This window comes from Macrotis lagotis, chromosome X, assembly GCF_037893015.1.
Source record: "Macrotis lagotis isolate mMagLag1 chromosome X, bilby.v1.9.chrom.fasta, whole genome shotgun sequence".
Lineage (NCBI taxonomy): Eukaryota > Metazoa > Chordata > Mammalia > Peramelemorphia > Peramelidae > Macrotis > Macrotis lagotis.
Window position 1 is genome coordinate 5,621,730 of NC_133666.1, and position 19,412 is coordinate 5,641,141.

The window sequence follows — 19,412 nt, forward strand, 5'->3', positions numbered from 1 at the left end:
AAACCATCTCCCACATTCTTTTCTGGAAAGGAGCCCATAGCCTCCCCCAGTACTCCAGCTTCTAGGGGCCCCATCCAACTTTAGGCATTCTGGATTCCAAAATGCCTTCCAGTTTGACACATGGAAGACCTGTGTCCATGGAGCCTGGAACACCAAATGTACTGCCCAGATTAGCTAGGAACTTTGTCTTTTCATTTCTTAAATATTTATTTTATTACACAACATATCGGTCAATAAACATTAAGTGCAAGGTAGTGGCAAAGAGCTGGGGACACAAAACAGCTCCTCCTTCCCTTAAGGAGTTTACAGTCTAACTGGGGTAACCAAAAAGCAACCTGACATGTACACCCACTATATACAGAATAAATAGGAAATCCTTAAGGGAGGGAAAGCACTAGAATTAAGAAGCTAGGAAAAGCTTCCTATGGAAGATAGGCTTTTAATTGGAACTTAAAGGAAACCAGGAGGAGGAGATGAGTGAAAAAGCATGCCAGGCAGAAGACTGCCACAGTCTTCAAATGAAAAAATGCTCAGAACCACGTCTTGTTCATGGAACAGCTGAAAGTCAGTGTTACCAGACTGAAGAGTATGAATTGGGGACCAAAGAATAAAAAAAAAAAACAGGAGGGGAGGAAGGGGAGGGGAGATTATGAAGGGATTTGGACACCAAATGGGATTTTGTGTTTGATTGTGGAGATGATAAGGACCCACTGGAATTTATCAAGCAGGGTATTGACATGGCTGTACCTGAGTTTTACCAGACATTTTTGGTGGCTGAATGATGGTTTGGAGTAGGGAGAGACTTGAGGCAACCAGACCAACCATCAAGCTATTGCAATAGTCCAGGCTTGAGGGGATGAGGGCTTACACCAGGGTGGTGGCAGAGAAGGAGAGAAGGGCACATGTCTGAAATGGATAGGCTTTGGGCAGTGAATTGAATTTGGGGAATAAGGGAGAAGGAAGCATTCAAGATGACCCAAGGGTTTAATCCCCCTACAGTAAAAGGGAAGGTGAGAAGAAGAATTGGAAAGGATAATCAGTGTGGTTTTGGACATGTTGAATTTAAGATGTCTTCTGGACATCCAACTGTCTTAGCAATACCGGGATTCAAAAGTAGATATGGCGTTCTTTTTTAAATTTAAGCACTTAACACTTTACTGTTTTCAACAAAGACTTGTCATTCATTATCAAGAATTGTAATATGAATAGCGGTCTTACCAGATCAAGGCACTGAATGGAATTACTTTTTTGCAGTTTTTTTTTCTTTTGTGGAACTAAATAAGGCACTATATCTTCACCAATTCCTTTTGGCTGTTAGTTCGGTCCCTGAGTTTTAATACAGAGCTGCACCACCTCACTGAAATAAATTATATGAAAAATAATCTTGAATAATTACCATCAATGTACTTTGAGGTTGCTTTTTAAGTTTACTTGTGGGTCCCAATACACTGACCCACTGGGCACATTAAAAAAAAAAAATCTTTCCCACCCCAGTATTGTTTTTGTTAAAGTCTCTCAGAGGTCAGAAGTTCTACATGCTAAGGCTCATTCCATCACTATTATTCCATTATTTTAAGGTCCCTCTTACTTCTGACATTCTCCATTCTATGTATTCTTTCCACTCTAATTCCTACTTTCTGATAAAGGGTTCTCAAGAACCTGCCTGCTCTGAGATTTCAGGTTCTAAGGCCCCAGCCAGGTCAAGCATTCTGAATTCCAAAACACCTCCCTAGTTCACAAATGTTTTGTTCTAAATGCTCTCTCTGTTCTGCTATTCTGGCTTCTTCTTCATGTATACCCCCAACCCCCAATATGCTGCCATTCAGAGACAGGACTGCTCTTCAACCCTCAAATTATCTATTCTAAATTCTCTTCCATCTTCAACATTTCCTTTTGAAAGGTTCCTCTAACCTAGATATCTAGAATCTACTCTGCTTTAAAATCCTAGAGATTTTTCTTTTAATTTTTTAATATTTTTTTAATAAACTTTATATGTGTCCAAGCAATACAAAATTTTTAAAAGCATAACTGTTTTTTAAGCTAAATAATGCACTGCATTTTCCCCAATCCCATTTGACTGTGTTGGTTAAGGATCTGAGTTTTAATACAGAATACTTCATCATGGTGCAGAAATTATATGGAAATTAATCTTTCATATCATACCATAAATATACTTTTTTTTGTTTTTACATTTATTTGTGCTTTCCAATGTTCTAGATTCATTTAGTACATTAAAAAAATCTTTGCCTGTCAATACCATTCACAGGAGGCTGAATATCTTTGCTCTAAGAGCCTGAACATTCTCCTACAAGTATCCAACTCTCAAGTTTCATCATCTGTGGGTCACAGTCTCACCAGTTCAGCCCTTCTCCCATTGTCTTCTAAGACCTCTCCCACTTCCTTTATTCTAGATTTCTGAACTCCATCTAGCTCCAAAGTATTTTATTTTTAGACAACTCAAGAGCTTAGAAAAGTTTTAAGTGATCTGGCAAGTGCTGATATTCAGCACCCAGAATTGAACTCCTAGTTCTGAAATTCTGTATTTTAAATCACTTCCAAAATATTCAAATGATTTTCTGTTGAAAGACACCTCTTGACCTAGGCAGTATGTATGCTAAGTAGATCCTAACAGCCTGGATACTTTTTTGTTATCCAGTTCTACTCTTCTGAATTTTATGTCGTAGCACATATATAGCCTAACAAAATAATGATAAGACAAATGATGTCCCCTTTATGTCCCACATCCCTTTTGTCAATAAATACTTCTTTTCATCATCAAAAATAATAACAGTAACAAAAATCTGATTAGATTCAAACAATACTCTGTAGGATGTTTTGTCTTTGCCATAAGGCAGTTATTTCCCCCGTTTTCACTTTGTATGGTTCAGCACCTGATCTTAATTCACCCTTGTGCTGATATAAATTATATTGACACATTTAGTTACATATATATATTTATATATACATAAACATTATAATTATTTTACAAATTAATCTATTCCATTATTTTCATCCACTGAATTCCCCCCAAACCCTCTCAAAAACAAACAAAAACCCTACCTTCTAGCTGTGTGAAGTGTGTTCTAAGACAGAGATGTCAAACTCAGGCCACAATCAGATTCAAATGTCATTAGGTCAATGCTCTGAAGCATCTCATAAATTCCAAGGTTTTTTCCCAGCTCTGACATTCTGTGATCTTCCCAAATTCTTACATTCCTGGTTCTAAGGACCTTAAGAAGTTTTACATTCCCTTCTTTCTGGCTAAACCTAAGACTTACATTCCACTATCTAAGCTCCCCAGACTCAGATAGCGCATTCTCAGGCTCTATCTCACATTTCATGTTATAATTTGGTTCCTACTCTGGTATTCCAGGTTCTACGGCCCTAGCTATCACATGGATTCTTGATTCTAAAACAACTCTCAGCTCCAGTATTCCCTATTTTAAGTACCTTCTCAGGCATGATATTCTGATTTCTTTATCCACTCCCTGTCCTGACATTAGGTACTAGATAGGTCTCCCAGTTCTGAAATTCTACATTTTAACTTCTTTTCTGCCTCCAACATTCCCTCTTGAAAGATTCCTCCTGGCCCAGTTATTCTTGGTTCTAAGAGGGGGTGAGGATGGGGGTGGAACAAGCATTTACTCTGCTAAAGGCTTGACAAATATTATCTCATTTTATTTCATTTAAACCTCAAATATACCTGGGAGATGGGTACTATTGTTAATCACACTGAGGAAACTGAGGCAGATATTTTGACTTTCCCAGTGTCACACGAATAAGAAGCTTCTGAGACTGCATTTGTACTCAGACCTTACTGATTATATCTGGTGACCTCAGTTCTAATAATCTAAGTACTCTATCTTGACATTCTGCTTTCTAAATTCCAATCTTGTTCTGAAATACTAAGGTATTTTTTCCTAATATTTTTTACACAGAATGTTTCTTAGCAATAAAGTGATATAAAAAGAGTATCCTTTTAATGTCCTGTGCACCTTATTTTTTAACCAATAGTTTCTTCATTACCTATAATAGTAATATCACTAGCAGTTTCCCTAAATTCAGAAATTACTTCTTTAGATTTTTTTTGTTCATTTATTTATTTTAGCCAAAGAAGCCTAGTGCCTTTCTTTCCTTTCTAGCAGTGTGGTTTAAGAACCTAAATTTTGACTCAGACCATCCACACTACACTGATAAAAATTCCATAAAAACAAATGTTGCAGAGATACCACAAATGTCTTTTATTATTTTTAAAATCAACCTATCCAAAACAGTAATTTAAAAAGCTCCCTTCCCATTTATGCTGCTCTGTGTTCCTAGCTCTGACCCTCAAAGTTCTAATACCCTTCCTATCTTTGGCATTTTTCATTCAAAGAGCTTTCCTGGCTCAGATATCCCATGTTCTAAGTGCCTTTTCAATGGGGAAATGCTGTATAATAAACTTTCTCTCAACTTCAACTTTCTTCTCTGGAAGGCATAGACACCCTCTGTATCAGGGTCCAACCTGCTCTGGCTTTCTAGGGACCACTTTCTTTCATTTCATTTGCACCTTAGAAAAAGTACAAATGTTCCTTTTAAATCTTAAATACACAACACCTTGGGTTTTCAATAATTACTTCCCGGTTCTTTAGCAAAAACAGTCATCTCAACAGCCATCCTGTCTGATCAAGACAATGAACAGAATGACAATTTTGTCATCGAGTCATAAAGTGGTGTATTTTCTCTTTTCCTGTGAGGTTCAGGATCTGAGTTTTCATTCAGAGTATCACCACTGCACTGTCCTAAATTACACTGAAATAAATGTAGTTTCACATGTTATACACTTCATTATTGTTTTTAAACGAACCTGTCCTGCTTACCTTCACCAACTGAACACAGGCAAAAAAACCAGTTCTGCAAATGTTCTAGAATCTCTCTCATCAATGATAATCTGTCATTCACTTTTACTTCTAACATCGAGTCCTAAAGACTTTTTCCAAGCTCTGCTATCCCTTCTTTTGAGTGTCCTTCCAACTCTGGCAGTATCCTCTCTATGGCTACTCCTAGGCATGTGTTCTCAAGTCACATTGACTTTTTACAATTTATTTACTCAGGTTCTTTCACCTTATTTTAGAAGATTCCCCCTCCTCATTTCTAATATTTCTAGTCATTCAAGCGGGGCATTCGTGATTCTAAGACACCTCCCAACTTCGAAAAGCTATGATGATCTAAGTGATCTGCAGGTCTAATATTCTGGCTTCTATGTTTACCCCAGACCTTCTAAAGCTAGACTCTACACCCAGATTTCAATCTCTTTATTCTGTACTCTCCCATACCCAACATTCTTCCTTTGTAGTCATGTCCCAGTCATCCAGTTTATACTCTAAAGACCCTTCTGGGGCTGACATCCTTTGTTCTAAGACACCATCTAGTTCTGACCTACTCCTACTTTTGTCCTTTTCATTTCATTTATTAAATTTTATGTCAATACATGTTTTTAGTAATTCAATGATTTAATGCCACATGATTATTTTAAGTGTCATGTATTTAACAATCCTTCCCATACCAATGGCAATTTCAATAGCAGCTCTGACCTGATTAAGGCAGTGCTAGAAATTAAGATTAGTAAACAGAGTAGATGGTACTAATACTTTTCCTCTCCTTTGTGGCTCATACTTAACTTTTAATTCAGAGCATGAACACTGTGCCAATATAAATCATATAAAAATGTATATAATGCCATTGTAACACAATTTTTTACATAATTTTTACAAAAAAATTAAGTAATTCTTCCCAATAAACTAGACCACTGAGCAATTTTTTTGAAAAAAATTACTCCTTCCTAACTACAATATTGTGTTTTCTTTGGCTCCTCCCAGTACTATGTTCTAAGAGTCCATCCAGCTGTGATATTCTGAGGCTGTCTTCTAACTATGATATCCCTTGTTCAAAATATCCTCTCAATTCTGATTCTTTGGCTGTTGTATCTGGAAAGCTAAACCCAACTCTGAAAATTTACTCCAAGATCCAACGTTTTTCAAACAAAGCTTTTTTCTTTGCATTTTTAAAATAACACTGTAATGATTTAAAAACACAAATGATGACCCTCATGAATCTTGTGTACTATTTTTCCAATAGATACAGCAAATTTGCTACCAATAAAATGAAGACTCAAGTGCTGCCTTACCCAATCAAGGTCGTGAATAGTTTTGTTGGGTACTCTGATGAAACTATTTTTACCTCTCCTCTTTATGTGGTACAGTACCTGAGTTTTAACTCAGAGCATCAAAACTATATTGATATAAATAATATTGATAAATTTTGCATAACTATACTTTATACTTTAAAGAAACCCACAAACTTGTCCCTCCTAATATGTTATTCCAGGGTACATGAGCAGAACTCCTTCCCAGTTAAAGTACTGGCTTCATAAGTCCCCTTCAGCTTTGACTGTCTATGTTCTAAAGGGCCTCCTGGCTATGACTAGGTCTGATGTTCTGTGTTCTAGGTCCCACTAGGTCCACTGAATCTAAGATTCTGGGTTCTCTCTCTAGTTCTTTTCAAATCTATTTTGAGTTTTAAGGTACCTCTCACCCCTCACCTCTCACCTGCTATTGCAGGTAGGGTTCCTTTCAGTTGAGGCATTCTAGAAGTCAAAAGACATAATGGGGATATTCTATTCTAAGAGTGCTGCCTGTTCTGATAGTCTGACTTCAATGTCGACGGCCTAGTTCTAACACTGATTGTCTAGACTACCTTCACAGTTCTGAAATTTTGAATTCTGAGCTCCCTCCCACTTTCAACATTCTCCCTTGGATCTCTCAGTCTTATTTGGTTTAAAAACTCCTTCCCTCTACTCCAACCTTCCATTTTTTTTTTCTTTTCAATTAAATTTCTTAAAATTTCACTATATCCCATGTTTAACAATTCAATGATTTAAAACACAAATTATATTACCCTTGAATCTTGTTTTCAGTTTCCCCTCCAATAAAGCAACTCATTAAGAACATGACTTCCAAAGGCAATGTTACTGATAAAGGAACTGCAGTTTTTTTTTTCTTTTGATAGTTACAACAGTATATATTGTCCTTTCCTCTTTGACACTACAGTTCAGGGTCTGATTTAATTCAGAGCATTAAAACAGTGCCAACATAAATTATATTAAATATTTATCATGGCCTAATTTTTAAAGATGTTAACTGGCCCCTCCATATACCTTGGTCTGTGAATTAGAAAGCAAAAACACTCCATTGTAGATGATAGTGTATTCTATGGACCCTCCCAGATCTCATATACTGTGATTTTAAAGCTACTCCTGTTTCTGATATTCTGTGTTCTTAGGGCTCTCTTAGATCGATTATATTTTGTTCTAAATGTTCCCCCAGCCCTGAGACTCTCCTTTCTCAAGGGGTATTTCCACACTTCACTTTCTGTGTTCAAAGGTCCCATGGGCTCGGATAGTTTAGATTCTCAGACTGACTACCTACCATTTCCTATTGTCAGTCCAGGCATTCTTGCTTCTAAAGTTCCTCAGATAGTCTGTTGTTTCCCAAGATCCCTTAAACTCTGTCAGAGGACCTTTCTGCTCTCTAAGGTTCTTTCCACCTTCTTTACAATCCTTGTTTTAGTGGCAATTTCAGTTTAGTCACTCTGTCCTCTAAGATGCCTACTAGTTCATATATTCTATGTTCTAAATGCTCTATGAGTTCTAAAATTCTGAATTCTAGGATCTCTTCCACATTGAGTATTCTTTCTTGAAAGATACTTCCCAGTCCCCACCTTCTATGTTCTAAGGACACATCAACCTAGGATTTTTTGTTTACTCATTTTATTTTGTGACACTGAATAGGGTTCTTAGTCATTCAATGATATAAAAGCATAAATCATGTCCCTTTTCAATCTTGTATAGTTAATAGTGGTATACTCTAGCCCCCTCCATCCTGGATTGCAAAAGCTTGTCAAAATTTTTAGTGTAAGCATTTACATATTCGAAGTTGACAAAAGCTAAGAAATTAGGGTATGGTTTATTTTTTTATTGTCTAGACTTAAAAGTGATAGAATGAAAATGTCATTAAAGCAGATTAAATGTAAAAGTGTATAATGTGTCAAATTTCTCCAACAGTCCATTGTTAGACATTTACAAAAACATCCTTGTTTAATACTATTTCTTCAATAAATATAGTCCATTCAGTGCAAATATGATTTTTCTCAATAACAGTCTTATCTGATTGAGGACTTGCATGATACTACTTTTTCCTGGTAGGCAGATAAGGCTCTTTATTTTTCCTCTTTGCATGGTCCAAGACCTTTTAATTCATAACAACCAAACTACTCTGATATAAATTATAATGAAATAAATGTTGTATATTAGACCATAAATGTACCTTATTATTATTTTTTAATTAACTTGTCCTTCCTAATATCTTGGCCCATGGAGTACATAAATAAAAGTCCTTCCCAGCTAGCTATAATAGCATGTCTTCTAAGACCCCTTCTAGCTTTGATCATTTGTGTTCTACACGTCCTCTAAAGTATTACATAGAATTAATTCTGCTTTTGGTGGGGTAGGGGGAATAGGGCACTGTATTTTTGTCTTTGGTTGTATAATTCAAAACCTGAGTTTTAATTTGGGACATCATTTGAATGATAAAAATTTTATTGAAATGAACTATTTTGTATCATTCCATCACTGCTTTTTGAAAACTCAATCTGACTATATCTTGATCCAATAAAATTAGAACAAAACAAAACACAACGCTTCTCACTTCTACTATGTGTGTTTTAAAAATCCCACTTACCTCTGGATTTTAAGCTGTCAGTAAAGTCCCATTCCTTAAATTTTCTGATTTTACAGTCATTCTTAGTTCTAACATTCTGTGTTAAAAGGGCTCTCTTAGCTCTATTATTCCCTCTCTATGTCTATTCCCAGACTTAACTTTTTGTGTGCTAAGGTATCCCAGGTTTTGGACAATTTGTTCTCTGATCCTCCTATTTTTGTGTATTATAAGGTCCATTCCACATCTGACATTGCATATTCTAGAGACCCATCCAGTTCAGACAGTCTCGATTCTAAGATGCTTCCTTGCCCAAAAAGACTGGGCTTTAAGTTCCTCTCAGGTCATCTAATAGTCATTTTTCTATGTCAATTCCCCATTCTGACTTTCAGTACAAACTCTGAAATTCTGTATTCTAAACTCTTTTCTACCTCCAACATGTTCCCTTGAAAGGTCGCCAAAGCACCACACATTTTGTGTTCTAAAAACCCTAATATCCTTGCCCCTAGACATTTTCCCTTTTCATTTCTTTGTTATGCTGCATATGGATCTCAGCAATACAACTGAAAAAAAAACAAAAAAATGTCTCTCTTAGAGTAACACCTTTTTTTGCAGTTTTATTTTTTTGCAAGGCAATGGGGTTAATTGATTTGCCCAAGATCACATAGCTAGGTAGTTGTTAAGTGTCTGAAGACAAAGTTGAACTCCTGACTCCATGCCCAGTGCTCTATCCACTGTGCTGCCTAGCTGCCCCCCAGATGAACACATTTTTTAAAAAAAAATAAGCACTCCATATTGATTACTGAGACTTTTAATATCAACAGCAGACTTAGATGACCAAGATACTGCATGAATTAGTTTTGTCGTTTTTACTTAGCCTAAGGAACTACATTTTTAAATTTTTGCTTTGGTCAGTTCTATGTTCTAAGGACCTCCCAAACCAGACATCTATATTCTGAGGTCTCATGCAGTTTTGATCTCTCAGAGATTTTTCTTTTCATTTTTCAAATGACACTACATATATATCTTTTAGCAGTACAGTGATTTAAAAACACAACGGTGGTGCTTTTGAATACTGCATATTTAACACTGTTCTCAATAAATACAACCAATTAATTAACAACATTAGCATCAATTTTATTCTTACCCAATCAAAACAGTGCACAGAAATCATTTTTATTGTATACTGGAATGATGCTTTCTGTATGTTTACCTCTCTTTATCTCTGGACAGTTCAGGACCTGACTTTTAAAATTCTGAGCATTAATAGTGCTGATATAAATTATACTGAAATGAATGTTGCATCCTATGCCATAAGAATATTTTGTTGGTCTTCTTTTAAGCAACCAGGCCCACTGAGCAAAAAACAAAGAAACAAAAAACAAACAAAACAAAACAACCCTCCATCTAAGCAATGATATTATGTGTTCCCAGGATCCCCCCCAACTCTAAAAGTCTATATTCTGGGGCCCTCCCTGCTCTGCTAATCTGTGGTCTGAGCCACATTCTAAGTGACATCCTTCATTTCAAGACCTCCATTATCCTGGTATCCTTGTGTCAAAGGGCCTACACCAAACTATGAGAGTCAAGTTCTGAATCCCACCAGCTCTGCCATTCAGGGTTTTCATATGCTCATCAGTTCCCACTCTAGGAGTTTTAAGGTCTTTTCTATCAATATTCCCTCTTCTCAAGATCCTTTTCAGCTCAGGTAATCTTGATTTTAAGAGTTTACAGAGTCAGACCTTCCTGGTCTGATATTCTGGCTTCTACAGCCACTCACAATTCTGACATTCAGTGCTTTAAATGACCTTCCTACCCTAACATTCCTCCTTCAAAAGGCACATCCAGTACAGACATTACATGCTCTAAGGACCTCCTCAGGCTAACAGTCTATGTTCCACCCTGCTCTTATCTTCAAGGAGTTTTGTTAAAGGTGTCCCTTTTGAATTTTGAATACTTAACACTTTACTGCCTTCAATAAGTTCAATAAATTCAATCCAATAGCATTAATATCAAGAGCAGTCTTACCTGAACAAGGCCATACAAGGAAATTACTTTATGTTTAATGGTAGCCAGATAAGGCACCATATTATTACTTTTCTTCTTTCTGTCTGTGGTTCAGGACCTGACTTCAAATTCAGAGCATCAAAACTGTGCTGATATAAATTATGTTGAAATACATGTTGCATCTCATAGCATAAATACACCGTTATTCGTTATTCTAAACCAGACATCTCCAAAAATTTAGCCCAATGAGCAAATAAAAATACTGTATCGCATCTTTGAGATTATGTGTTTTAAGGTCTCTCCCCAACCTGAGATTCTCCTAGGGTTATTCCCAGGTCTGCTCTTCTGTGGCTATTTCCAGGCCTGATACTCTATATCCTAAACCTTATGGGATTTGATAGTCTGAGTTCTTGCACCCTAACCATTTCCTACTTCCTATTTTAGAAGATCATTCCAAAGTGGAATACTTTACGTTTTAGGCTCTATTAGCTTCAGCTCCTCTAGATACCAACATGCCTCTCAGCTTGTGCATGCATGTTCTAAGTCTCCTCCCAGGTTTGCTAACTGATTGTCAGGTGTAACATTCAATGTGCAGTCTAATCTGCCATCATGAAATTCTGTCTCCCACCTACAACATTCTACTTTAAAAGACAACACCCTACACTTCACAGTACCCAATCTCAGTCTGAATTTCTGGGCCTATTTTTCTTTTCTACTATTTACTTATTTTTATTTTATGACATTGCATATGTTTACAATGATGTTAATGAACAAATGGTGTCCTCTTAAGTCTTGTGTACTTAACACTTTATGTTTTTCAATAAAACCATTTCATGTCCTGGGTCACACAGCAAGAAGTGTCTGAGGCCAGCTTTGAGCTCAAGCCTTCTTGATTGCTGGTTAAGCACTCTTATGCATTGAATCACATAACATTAAAATGCATAGCAATCTTACCTGATCCATGCTTAGAATTTTTTTGGTGGGTATCCAGATAAGGCATTATGTTTACTTTTCCATTTTGGCAGTGTAGTTCAGGACCTGACTTTTAATTCAGAGCATCAAAATTATGCAAAAATAAATTATATCAAAACAAATGTATCTCATATCATAAATATACATAATTATTGCCTTTTAAAAATGTATCTGTCCCTTCCAATACAATGGTCCTCTGAACACATTAAAAATCATCCTCAGTTTTCCCAGTTCCAACAATCTGTTTTAAGGGCCCTCTCCCTCTGATAATCTGTGATCCTTAGGTCACTCCCTCCTCTGAAATTCACTATTCCAAGCTATATCTAACACCAAGTATACTGTCTTGAAACGTACCTGCAAATCATACACTCCATATTATAAAGAACCTCATAGCCCTGTTTCTTCTCTGCTATTCTAGGGTTCTTTTTTTCTTTTTATTTATTTTTATTTATTGCATTTGCATACGCTTAGCAATACAGTGATTTAAAGCACAAATGGTGTCCTTTTAAAGTCTTATATATTTAACACTTTATATTTTCAAAGAATACAATTATATCATGTCCTGGGTCACACAGCAAGTTAGTGAAGCCAAATTTGAACTCAGAACTTTCTGATACTATATCATACAATATTAATATCCATAGCAATCTTACTTACCTAATCCATGTTTAGACCTTTTTTTGGGGGGAGGGGGTATCCAAATAAGGCACTGTATGTTGACCTTTCCACTTTGGTGATGTAGTTCAGGACCTGACTTAATTCAGAGCATTAAAATTGTGCAGAAATAAATTATATCAAAATACATGTTGCATCTGATCATATGAATATACATTGTTACTGGGTTTTTTTAAATTTTCTTGTCCTGCCCAATACTTTTGCCCACTGTTCTTCCCAATATTTTGGTCCACTGAGTAAATTAAAAAAAAACTTCCTAGCTATGATATTGTGCAGCTCTGATAATCTGTGTTTTATGGGCCCTCCCCACTCTGACATTCTGTGATTCTTAAGTCACTCTTATGTTTGAAATTCACTATTCTAAACTATAGCCAACCTCTACTATATTCTCTTGAAAGACATCTCTCAAAGTTTAAAGAATCTCCTAGTCCTATTGTCTTAAGCCTCTCCTCACTCCTTTGATAAACTAGGGTTTCTTCTTAGCTTTTAATTTACATATTCATTTTTATTTTATTAAATTGCATATATCTTAGCAATATAGTAATTTAAAATCCAATGTGCTTAAAATCTCAGATTCTGCAATAGCAGTCTTTCTTGGTGAAATCACTGAATGGAATTATGTTTTTGTCTTTTTGATTTGTTGGGTAGTCAAATAGACTACCTTTGCCCTTTGGCTAAGTAGTTTAGAACATGGTTTAATTCAGAGTATTACCACTGTGTCAAAATAAATGTTTTATCTCATATATTGAATAGGCCATTTGAAATTGTCATTCTTAAAAAAAGAAATTGTCATTCTTAACAACTTGCTTCACTTAAGCACATTAAAAAAAAAAAAACCCTCTCCCAGCTATGATATTTCCTATTCTCAGTACCTTTTTAACTCTCGCAATCAATATTTGAAAGCCCTTCCCAGCATTAACATTCTGTGATTCAAGCTTCTGTGTTCAAAAGCTTCTAACAGTTGTGTTAACACTTTTTCTAAGGCTCTCCAACTTTTGACGTTCTGGGTTCTCAGACTCTCACTATCTCCTGCTTTATTAGTTTTAGAGACCCTTCTACTTCTGATATTCCCTGTTCTCAACACCCTTTCAGTTCAAGTATCCTTGATTCTCAGATGCCTTGAGGCTCAGCTATTTTATGTTCCAAGAGTATGGTCAGTTCTGATACTCTGGCTTCTATGTCTACTTCCAAATCTAATAAGTCACTGTGCAGCCTTTCCAACTCTGCCTCCACTACTTTACTCTGAAATGCACCTTTTAATAACACTGCAGATTTTTCTTAACAATCCAGCACAAATACAACCAATTCATTACCGTAACATTAATATTTTCAGTAGTGTTAATTGATCAAGGCAATGTTTGGAAATTTTTTATATTCAGAGAAAGCACTAGACTTTTTTTTCTTTATCCATTTAGTTCAAGACTTGACTTTTAATTCAGAACATCAAAACTGTGCTGGTATAATTTTATTTGAAATAAATTTTGCATTTCATAACATATACTGTACTATTTTAAAAATTATCTCTTTCAATATCTTGCTGAGCAACATTAGAATATTTTGTCTTAAGTCCCTTCTGACTTATAACATTTTTTTGAAGATCTTTTTAAAGGCTTTTAAAGATCTGATATTCCATAGTTTGAAAGACACCCTTAGATGCGATATTCTGTGGTCTAAAGGCTTCTTACAGATGATACCACTTACTCAAAGGCCCTACCTCTTCTGACATTTTTCTACTGTAAGGTCCCACTGAGTGTCATTCTGGTTTTTTAGTTATGGTCTTCTACTTTTTGAGTGTTGTTTTGGGTTTTTTTTTAAGTTACTTTCTGGGTTTTAAGATCCTTTCTATCTCTGATACTCCTTGTTCCCAAGATCCTAGCAGATCAGGCACTCTAGATTCTAAAACATCTCCCAACTCAAAACATTTTATATTCTAAATGTCCAGCTGGAGGCTGATATTCTGGCTTCTATGCTGACTCCTACACCTGAAATTTAGAGCTGTCTTCAAAGCTCTGTAATTATGTATTAAGTACAAACATTCCTCAAGTTCAAACATCCCTTGCTCAAAAATCATCTTCCAGCCCCGACATTCGATTCTAAGGATTTGCCAGAGGTCCTACTCAGTTTTAATCTAGATTCAAGGATGTTTGTACTTTTTAATCTATTTATTTTATGACAATGCATATTTTCTTAGTAATACCTTCAGCACCAATAGCTTCCTTTAAACCTCATATACTTAGCAGTTCCCCTGCCACCCCAATGAATACAAATTAATTATCAATTAAGTCTTACCTGATCTGGATTGTGCAAATAATTACCTTTTTTGCTTTTGGTAGCAATGTATGACTGCATTTCACCTTTCCTCTTTGATTGTGTGGTTCTGCAACTGAGTTTTAATTCAGAGCCTCATCCCTGTGCTGATACAAATTATATTGAAATAACTGTGTCATATCAAAGCATCTTTTGTTATTATTTTAAAAAATTATTGTGAGTCCCAATACCTTATCCAATTCAGCAAATTAAAAAAAAAAAGCAAAAAACAAAAAACAGCCCACAGTCCAGCAATGAGATTGTGTTCTAAAGTCTCCCCACCTTCTGTTCAGTTTTTTCTTCATTTTATTTTATCACATTGTTCATGATGTGTCTTAACACTACAAATATTTAAAACCACAAATATTATTTCTTTAAAATCCTATTTAACACTTTATTTAAAAAAAAAGTTCCCCATTCCTTACCAATTATAATAACGAGTCTTACCGCATTAAGGCTGATTATACAGCTAAATTTTTGTTTGCTTTATAGCCAAATACGGCATGGTATTTAATTAAACATCACTTCTGTGCTGTTATAAATATATTGAAATCAATCAATGTTGTATATCGAAGCATAAATCTATTTTGTCATCGATCATTAAATTAAACTGTCTTTCCCAAAACTTTAGCCTACTGGGCAAAAAAAAAGAATGAAAGATAGAAAGGAACTAAAGAAAAGAAAAGATAAAGAACCCAAACGTCATGGGAGGGGCAGCTTCTCTTCTCCCACCCACTCACCATTGCTCTTTGAATACATGACGTCACTTCCCCGCCTCCTTTCCCACATGCCTAGTAAAGGCTGGCTTAGGGCGAGGACAAAGCAGCCTCTGAAACATGATTGGTCCTGGTTCCTCTGACGTACTTTCCCTCCCGCCCACCTTTGCAGTCAATATAGGATAGGCCGAGGACTCAGCCCCTCCCACGATCTGATTGGCCCTGCATTCTGTCATACAGCCCCTTCCCGTTTTCGCCTTTGCAGCCGGAGGCAAGAACAAAGCTGTCTCTGACATCTGATTGGCCAAGGCTTCTCTGACGCACTTTCCCCTCCCCCTCTTCAATCTTCCCCGAAAATCCTGGAAAGGCAGAGGCCAAAGCTGTCTCTAGAATCTGATTGGCCCTCAATTCCCTGACGTCCTTTCTTTCCCCTCCCTCCTTCCACCTTCGCAGCCAATAGAGGAGGACAAGGACTCCGCCCCTCCCACGATCTGATTGGCCCGGAATACTGCGACATGGAGTCCCCTCCCCTCTTTTCTTCTCTGCAGCAAATGGTGCCCTGGTGTAGATGAGAACAAAGCGGCCCCTGGCACCTGAGGAGTCCCGGGTTCTAGAAGGCGTTGGCTTTCCCTTCCCCTCCCTCTCGCCCGCCTGCCCCACCCCGCTCCTTCCACCTCTGCAGTAAACCCTGAATAGGCCGACAGTCCTGGCAGCTGACAGGACCCGGATCTTAAAGCCGCCCTTCCCTTCCCTCCTCATCTGCGCCAGACCCCGGGGCGCATGACGCACTTTCCTTCCCTTGCTGCCATCCGCCTCCGCGGCTAACAGCGGCTGGATCTAAAACCAAGCTGCCAGACCCCCGGATGCTCTGACGCTCTTCCCTTCCCCTCCTCTCATCCCCCCGCCGCGACCAGCACGGGCCAGGCCTAGAATGAAGTCGCCTCTGGGACCCGACTGGCTTGCAGCTTCCTCGGCGAAGCTTCCTTTACCCGCCCACATCCCAGTGTCCCGGCAAGCTGGCAGTGGTTAGAGCTGCCTCTTGCACCTGGCGCCAACTCCTTCCCCCTCCGCCTTACCAGCCAACATGGGATGGGCCCAGCACAGAGCTGCCTCTGGGACCTGGTTGGCTCTTGGCTTCTCTGCCGCACTTCGTTCCTCCCCCACTTCCATCTTCATGGTGCATAGGCTGAAGCCCAAGCTGGCTCTGGGACCGCATAGACGCGCAGAGCCGCCTCCTTCCCCATCCACCTTCGCAGGCAACACTGACAGGAGAGCAATGCTGCGTCTGGGACCTGATTGGCGCAGTGAAGACTGCAGTTTCCTGCCCACTCACCGCCCCCCTTACCGACAAGCATAGGATAGGCCAAGGGCACAGCTGCATCTGGGACCTGATTGGCGCAGTCAGTACTGCAGCTTCCTGCCCACCCACCGCCCACCTCAGCGACAGGCACGGGATTGGCCGAGGCCGAAGCTGCATCTGGGATCCGATTGGCGCAGTGAAGACTGCAGTTTCCTGCCCACTCACCGCCCACCTTAGCAACAAGCACGGGATTGGCCAAGGCCAGAGCTGCATCTGGTATCTGATTGGCGCAATGAGTGCCGCAGTTTCCTGCCCGTCTACCTTCCATCGTAGCAACATCCATGGGATAGGGCGAGGCCAAACTTGTTTCTGGGACCTGATTGGCCCTGGATGTTCAGAAGAACTTTCTTTCCCCAGAACCTTTCCGCTTTCTTAGGCAACATGGTTGTCTCTGGCATCCGCTTCCCTTGTGCTTCCAATTCCCCCCACTTCCCTACTCATCCCGGATAAGCCAGGCCAAAGCTGGCCTCAGCAGCTGATTGTGCCTCCCCTCCTTCCTGAAGTAGGCTCCTGGTCACATAACGAGTTTGAAAATCCCGACCCCCTAGACACTTGAGGGCCACAGCCCTCGGTTGTTTTCAGACTCAGTGGCCTAGCTGCGTCTATTGTTTCCGTGGCACAAAGGGAGGAGGTAAAAGCAGCTCCGTTTAGGGAAGCTATACTTTTTGGTCCTGTTGCACGTGAGGACCAAGTATCAGGCATGGTGATGCAGGAAAAGATGAAGAGAACTGTGAATGGAGGACTTGGGTGCAGATGTAAGTGGGCCACCGCCTGCTCTGCAGATGGAAATTGGAGCAAGAACAATGTGTAATCTCCAAGTGGGGTGGACAGCCCTATTACCATTGATTTATTGTTTTTTCTTTGATTGTTTTTTAAGGTTTTTGTTTTTTGCAAAGCAATGGGGTTAAGTGGCTTGCCCAAGGCCACACAGCTAGGTCGTTATTAAGTGTCTGAGGTCGGATTTGAACTCAGGGACTCCTGACTCCAGGGCCTGTGCATCATCTAGCCGCCCCATGATTCATTTTTTAATGTAAAATTTAAATCCTGATCTGCTTAGGCTTTACCGAAACTCTACCTAATTCTGGTTCTAGTATAGGGGAAGGAGGGAGTTCACATTTTGCCCTCTGAATAAAAAAAAAACAAACCTGAGTTGGACTCCAGGTGAGGGCCTCTTCAGTCTTCTCTGACCATTCTTTTATCTCTCTTTCTCTGTCTCCCCACCCTACCTTCTCTCTCTTCTCTCTGTCTGTCTCTCTATCTGTCTGTCTGTCTGTCTCTGTCTCTCTCTGTCTCTGTCTTTCTCTCTTTCTCTCCCTATATCTTGTAACCCTTTTAATAAATTTTGTTTACCTTCCACCCTTGCTTTCCCAAATTTGAATAATGATTGCTCATAGGCAGAACCAAACTCAAGTACCCAGTGGCTACAGTGGCTTAATGGAGTCATTGCTGCTTTAGCAAGTGACTTCTATAGTCTGGGAGACTCTTTGACACCCCACTTTTCTAATCAACTTAAGTTACTGGAGTATCAACCAGGAATATACTTGGACTTCTTTTAAGTGGCCAAGATGGACAGGTGTTTGCACTTTTAAAAAATGAATTCCTAAGCAGCAAGCTTCCCAATCTGCAAGGGAGAGATTTAGCACTGACCATAAGCCAGACATTGCTAAATACTAGGAATACAAATGTGAATAAAGCAGTTCCAGGCCTCAAGGAGCTTAGGACCTAATGGAAGAAAACAACAAAAGAAAGATTAAAGCAATAGAGGTGGTGGGACTGGAGAAAAAAAGTGCCCAGAAAAGAGTGGTGTAACACAGTCCAAAGAGTGAAAACTGGGGTGGTTAATAAAAAGGTGGTTGTCTTCTTTAAGAGGTATTAGTACCGAAATTTATGCAATCTTACAGAATGAGTTTCCTGATGAAATTTCCTAGGGACAAAGTACAGTCCAATCCAAGGAGTGCTTGCTAGTTAAAAATGAAGAGATGAAAGAAGTAAAATTTTAAAAGAAGTTGTTTTGGAAAATTGGGTTTATGAGGTTCTGCTTTCCACAGCTTACCATAGCCAAACACCAGTTTCAAGGACAATTACATCTGCGTAAAGTCCCACTATAATGGCTTCAGAATTTAGTTATGTGTCTCCCCAGTCAATAAGCTATGCAGGTGTGACTGGATCAGTTACATTTGAGCAGGAAGTTAGGACCATGGAGGCTTACATAAATACTCATGTTTTATGGAACAGGTACTCAAGGAATAGAGGGAGGAGTCACAAAGTCCTATATTCTGCCGGTGAACAAAACAGGACAAGCATTTTTTGAATACCTAATATATGTTAGACACTGTGCTAAATGATTTACAAATATGATTTCATTTGAACCTGACAACAATCCTATGAGTTGGGTGTTACAATGATTCCCATTATACCAAGGTTAAGTGAATTTACCAAGGGTAACAAAGCTAGTGTCTCAGTTAGTATTTGAACTCAAGTTTTCTTGACTTTAGTTAGTTTTGTTAAAAGAGAATTAGGATTTTCATATTGATCTATATAATATGTGAAATGAATTTAATAATTTTGTTTCTGGAGATCCTTTTCACAAAGAGACTCTGGCTTGGGAATTAGTGAGAACAA

General features: G+C 38.4%; 1 long non-coding RNA gene across 12 annotated transcripts in view; it reads right to left on the minus strand.

The window, feature by feature from the left end:
* Positions 1–16,746, minus strand: part of LOC141502777 (uncharacterized) — a 104,890-nt gene extending 88,144 nt beyond the window's left edge. For 5 of the 12 annotated variants that reach the window (XR_012472647.1, XR_012472644.1, XR_012472639.1 and 2 more), the window contains exons 1-2: positions 16,507–16,745; positions 1,219–14,821 (exon numbers count right to left, since the gene is read on the minus strand). This is a non-coding gene — a long non-coding RNA (uncharacterized LOC141502777). Of the gene's footprint in view, positions 1–1,218; positions 14,822–16,506 lie in introns of all 12 variants that reach the window. The other 7 variants (XR_012472640.1, XR_012472642.1, XR_012472641.1 and 4 more) reach the window with 7 other exon arrangements.
* Between the last annotated feature and the right edge of the window lie 2,666 nt (positions 16,747–19,412).